Below are 6,824 nucleotides of genomic sequence, written 5' to 3' on the forward strand. Positions count from 1 at the left end.
TTCTTCATCTTGTCATCCCGATAAATTTTCCATTGACCCTCAACACACCATCTATTTGGCTCGCCGACCACTAGAGTGGGGTCATCATTCCGTGGTATGGGTATTGATTCTGAGCTAGTGGCCTCATTAGATAAGGCTGCTAGTTCATTAATGTCGAAACCTGTGGCTAATTTAGCAATGGACCCTGAAGCCTGGGCAGACTCAGACCCTGAAGCATTTGCAAACTCGAACCCTGAAGCATGGCTACACTCAGAGTCGGACGTAGACCCAATCTTTGAACTGGAAGCAGCCCCAGTTGGTGACCCAATCAGTGTGTGCTATCCATCAGACTGGGAGAGGGTGACTACGTCGGGAATCACCTTCCAGGGAGTTCCTCTGGTGATTCGGGGTGCAGTGGGCGAGGTCCTCATGTTGGGAGGAACATATGCCGGATCCGTCTCCTCATCAGTATGTTCGTCAATTAGCCTGAAGCTAGGGGCAATAGATTTTGACTTGCCTATTTTAGTGTAGGTGACTAAGTTATTGGGTGACATCAAACCTGTGGAAGAGTTATTAGTACCAAGACTAACTAACAACACACTCGAAATAATTTTAGAACTAAAAAAACGACACAAATAAAGACTAAATTTTTTTTCAGACAGTGGCTACAATGGTCATCTACGGTGTGGATCTATAAACCGTAGACTGGTGTACGGTCCGTAGATCCCTTTCGTGGATCATAGGACCAATAATATTGGTCACAAAGATAAACCACGGCTGTACAGAATGGTCCGTAAATTGATCTACGGACCATAGTCCACATCCGCGGTTTGACACTTAGTGAACTCTTTAGGTGCTTCCATCCATGGACCTTATCTACGGCCCATAGATTGATCTACGATCCGTGGTTGGGGATTTGTGGATGAGATCTGTGCCAGGTTTTGGATATACTTTACTTTCAATCTCACATATTTGACCATTTTCAACAGGGTCCTAGTTTAATCATTCATTTCAATACCTAATAATGCTAGTTTGTCATTCTCAAGATTCCTTTTAATCATCTTAACAAGTATTTAAGACGAATTTTGGAACCCTAAGTCGAAACTTACATTTAGACTTACAATCTCATACAACAAGGCAACATAATCACTATCTATCATTCCAAGGGTATTGTAACTTCCAATTTTAGCATGCAATTTCATCTAACAATTACCAAGGTCAACACCCAATCCCTGACCTTCTATAATCTATCAATGAATCGAAATTCAAAGTGAGGAGAAAGTCTATTACCATACAACAACGGGAATGGGGTGATTTTAAGATGATAGATTCTTTCAAGACCAAAAACCACCTCTTCATTACTAACCCAAACATCGGACCCTTATGTGGAATATGGGATGAGTACTATTCGGAATGGAAAGGAATCGTGAGAATTATGGGGGAATGGAAGAGATCATTTTATGCGGGAGTTATGGAGTGATTTAGGGGAGTTGAAGTGTTTGAAACGGTTGGAGAGGGAATGGAGGGAAGTGGAAATGATTTCAAATTAGGGGAATTTTAAATAGGGGGTCCGGGTCGGGCTACACAGAATTAGGGTTTGGATCCACGAGACCCCGTCTAGGGTCTGTGGATCAATCTACGATCCGTAGATTGGGACCGTAGATGACATTCTAACTTGGAAAATATCAGAACTTACCTGGGATTTTCGGACACTATTGACGATCCGTGGACAAAACCACGGGCCGTCAATGGGGTCCGTAGATCGCTGCACCAAACCTTTTTCCTGCAAATTTTGCTTTTAGGCCCTGCACATGTAGCAACCATTAGCACGTTATTTTTATATTTTCTGGACTCTTTTTAGACACAGACCCTATGCTATGTCTAGCCAACAGTAAAACAAAAGTAAACCAACAATCTAAATGAGTGCAGAGTAGCAGCTAAACAAAGAAAATTACTAAACGGAAAATAAAAACCTATTGTTGGCTAGATTTTACATCTTGACTTGCCTCCCAAGCAACGCTTGATTTAACATTGCGGCATGACGCAGGCCTCTTGATTACTCAAAATTCATCAAGAATATAGGCTTCAACAACTTCTTGCACAGTTTTTGCGTTTCCCAAATAGATCTTGATCATTTGCATGTTAACCATGAACCTTGTTCCTTCACTATTTTCAAGCTCAACCGCTCCATGGGGAAGCACTTTTGTGAGAAAAAATGGCCCGGTCCATTTGGACTTGAGTTTGCCCGCAAACAAACGCAACCTAGAGTTGAATAGAAGCACAATATCACCCACACCAAATTCTCGCTTTTCAATTCTTTGATCAAGATACCTCTTCATCTTCTCCTTGTACAAGACTGAACTTTCATAAGCTTTTACGCAAAATTCATCAAGCATATTCAAGTCATTTATTCTTTGATTAGATGCGGGGCCCCAATCCAAATTTAGCTTCTTCATCGCCCACAAAGCCTTATGCTCTAGCTCTACCGGTAAATGGCAAGACTTCCCATATACAAGTAGGTAAGGAGACATACCTATAGGGGTCTTGTATGCAATGCGATAGGCTCGTAGAGCATCATCAAGCTTCCTTGACCAATCCGTTCTATTAGCATTCACAGTCTTCGCCAAAATCTGTTTGTTCTCTCTGTTTGACACTTCAACTTGCCCGCTAGTCTATGGATGGTAAGGAGTGGCTACATTGTGGCGGACACCATACTTCTCAAGTAGTGCTTTGAACAATTTATTACAAAAGTGGGAGCCTCCATCACTGATAATCGCCCTCGGCGTACCAAATCTTGAAAAGATATTCTTTTTCAAGAATTCAGTAACTCTTTTACCTTCATTGTTGGGGAGCGCAATTGCTTTCACCCACTTTGATACATAATCAACCGTAACAAGAATATACTTCATCCCATGTGAACTCACAAATGTACCCATAAAATCAATGCCCCATATATCATACAAGTCTATCACCAATATAACATTCATACGAAACTCTTTCCTTTTTGAAATCCCTCCTTCTCTTTGGCAACGATCACAACACTTGGCGAAATCATGAGCATCTTGGTGGACGGTAGGCCAGTAGTACCCACACTACAAAATCTTATGCGCAGTCCGAATACCACTATGATCCCCACCAATAGGCGCTGAATTGTATGCTTCAACTACTCAACATCTAAACCTCGGGCACACAGCGACGAATAATCCCATCAGCACAACTATGATACAAGTAAGGCTCATCCCAAAAGAATTTCTCACATCATGCATAAACTTTTTCTTTTGGTGAAAAGACAAGTCCGGGGGAACCAAATCGCTTGCCAAACAATTAGCGAAATCTGCGAACCAAGCAATCAGATCATGAGAAGCAGCCAATACCTGTTCATTAGGAAAAATATCATTAATTTCTGCCCTATCAGAAAGCTTCAGCATAGCCTCTTCCTCTAATCTGGACAAGTGATCGACAACTTGATTTTCGGTCCCCTTTCTATCTTTTACCACAAAATCAAACTCTTGCAGCAACAACACCCATCTAATCAGCCTCGGTTTTGCGTCCTTCTTCACCAGCAAATACCTCAATGCAGAATGGTCAGTATGCACTATGACCCTAGTACCAAGAAGGTAGGATCAAAATTTTTGGAATACGGAAACCACCTCAAGAAGCTCTTGTTCAGGCACAGTATAATTCTTCTGGGCCACATTCAGAGCTTTGCTAGCATAGTAAATAGGATGGAGAATTTGCTCTCGCCTCTGTCCCAATACTACACAAAGCGCCACTCCACTCGCATCGCACATTACCTCAAACGGTTGTCCCCAATCTGGTGAAATAATGATAGGTGCAGTAACCTACTTCTCCTTCGGCTCTACAAATGCTCTCAGACAAGCATTATCAAAATCAAACTTATTCTCCTTTTCTAGCAGTTTGCATAATGGATGTGCAATTGTAGAGAAATCTTTAATGAACCTCTTATAAAGACCTGCATGCCAAAGAAAACTTCGAACACCTTTTATAGAGATAGGTGCTAGAAGCGTTTCAATTACCTCTACATTTTCTCTATCAACCTCAATACCCTTCTCAGAAATCAGATGACCTAGAACTATCCCTTCTTTGACCATAAAGTGGCACTTCTCCCAATTTAGCACCAGATTGCAGTCTTCACACCTTTTAAGCACCTCAGCCAGATGATCCATAAATCGGTCAAAAGAGTCACCTACCACAGAGAAATCATCCATGAACACTTCAATAATGTCTTCTACCATATAAGAAAATATCTACATGATACAACGTTGGAAGGTTGTTGGAGCGTTGCACAACCCCAAGGGCATCCGTTTGAATACGAAAGTCCCATAAGGGCAAGTGAATGTGGTCTTCTCTTGGTCCTCTGGAGCTATAGAAATTTGATTGTAGCCTGAATAACTATCAAGAAAACAATACCAACCTTTACCAGTAAGTCTATCCAACATCTGATCCATGAATGGCATAGAGAAATGATCCTTTTTTGTCCAAGCATTTAGCTTACGGTAGTCCATACGGACTCTCCATCAAGTCACGGGTTGCATCGAAACAAGCTTGTTTCTTTCATTAGGAACCACAGTAATCCCACCTTTCTTGGGCACACATTGAACAAGACATACCCAACTACTATCTGCAATGGGATAGATAATTCCAGGATCCAACCACTTGATGATGTCCTTTTAAACTACCTCTTGCATAAGCGGATTTAATCTTCTTTGGTGCTCAATACTAGGTTTTTGATCTGGCATGAGTTGGATTTTGTGGGAACAAATATTGAGAGGAATCCCAATAACATCCACAATAGTCCACTCAATAGCTCGCTTGAACCTCTTTGACACATTCACCAAGCACTCTACTTGTCTCACATTTAAATCAACTGTAATGATGACCAACAAAGTGTTATCTCTATGCAAGAATACATACCTCAAATGCGGTGGTAAGCCTTAAGCTCCAATTTTGGTGCCTCCACAACAGATGGTCTCGCAGGTGGAGAGTCACAATTCTTCATGTCTAACTCATACTTCTTTGGTTTTGACTTATATTCGCACCTATCGAGTGCAGCTACCAACTCATCGTACTCTTCAATTCCATCAGTAACGAAATTCATCATAACTGCTCCAAGTGCCTCAACACCGAGTCGCTCTTCAATTTACACTTCTGTACCACTCTCAACTCTGTAAGTTATAGAAGATACCGTTTGGAGCTCATTACTCTTATTGATGGACCTACAGATGTTAAAAGTTGCTTCTTCATTGTTCAATCTGAACTTCGTCTGCCCCTTCTCCATATCAACCAATGCACGCCCTGTGGTAAGGAATGGTCTCCCAAGGATGATGGAACCCTCAAAATCAACCTCAGAGTCAAGAATCACAAAATCTGCCGAAAAGATGAACGTCTCCACTTTCACTAATACATCACGGAGTACACCAATGGGCCTTTTCACGGTTCGATAGGCCATAAGCTACCGCCTCGTAGTAGTCTTTGGATCCCCTAGACCCAACATCTTATAAATAGACAATTGCCTGAGGTTGATGCTAGCACCAAGATCACACAATGTCTCAGCAAAGTTTAACAACCATATAGTACATGGGATCGTGAAAGCACCAGGGTCTTCCTTTTTCTGCACAAGAGACCTTGTAGCAATAACGCTACAATACTGCAATCTATCATCATCTTTAACACTCACAGACCTTTTCTTTGTCACCAGATCTTTCATAAACTTCGCATACCCAGGCATTTGCTCTAAAGATTCTATCAAAGGAACATTGATGGAAAGTTGCTTCAACATACTAATAAACCTTTGATATTTACCATCTTTAATCTTCTTCATTAACCTTTGTGGAAAAGGTGGTGGAGGTCTAGCTAAAGAGACCACTTTCTGTGCTATATCTGCTTCTTTCTCTGTCACATTCTCAGACTCTTCTCTAACCTCTACCACATCATCGTCTTTGCTAATATAAACATCCACCACAGACGACATATGTGGAACAATGGTTTGCTTAACCCCTCGAGTAGTAACTGTCATACAATGACCATCATTCTTTGTATTTTGGGTGGTGTTGTTGGGAAGAGTTCCAGGTTGATGTGGGTTCACTGTAGTAGACAACTGAGTCATCTGTTGCTCTAGATGCTTTATTAACACTGCATGGGCATCAAATTTTTAACCAATACCAGACAAGTCATTTCTCATCTCCTTCACCTTCTCATCAGTTGCATCCAACCTTCTCATCATCTTCTGCATCATATCTTCAATACGCACCATATTACCTCCAGCTTCCGTAGTACCAAATTCCCAATTTTGTGAGGGGAACATAAGGTCCAACCCGATCATTTCTATTGCCATAGTTGTTACGATTGTAATTGTTGTTGCGATTGAAGTTCCCATCCCAGACATATTGACCCTCTCGGTTGTAATTGCCATATTTTCGACCTTGGTTCCTTTGATCTTATCGCCAATTATCCTTGTTAGAACCTTGGGCATTTCATCGGAAACCCCCCATCTGATCATTCACCGCATAAGCATCCTCTTCATAATAACACTTTTCAACTGGTGGTAGAGTTCTAATATTAACTAATCTGCAGACTGATTGTCATCTGAGCCATCTCCTCACGAATCTCATCTGCAGATTGGTTGTTTGTAGTATGAATGAAAAATATGTTTCTTCCAGTATCCGACCTCCTAGATCTCCATGCTTTATTGTTGCGAGAGATCTTCTCCAGTTTTTCTACAATCTGAGCGTATGTGCACTCACCATCTGATCCTCCAGCTATAGTAGCAAGCACTGCTTTATTGTTCTCATCCGACCCTCGATAGAAATATTCCTACAGCGACT

The sequence above is a fragment of the Solanum stenotomum genome, chromosome 3, assembly GCF_019186545.1.
Source record: "Solanum stenotomum isolate F172 chromosome 3, ASM1918654v1, whole genome shotgun sequence".
In the NCBI taxonomy this organism is placed as follows: domain Eukaryota; kingdom Viridiplantae; phylum Streptophyta; class Magnoliopsida; order Solanales; family Solanaceae; genus Solanum; species Solanum stenotomum.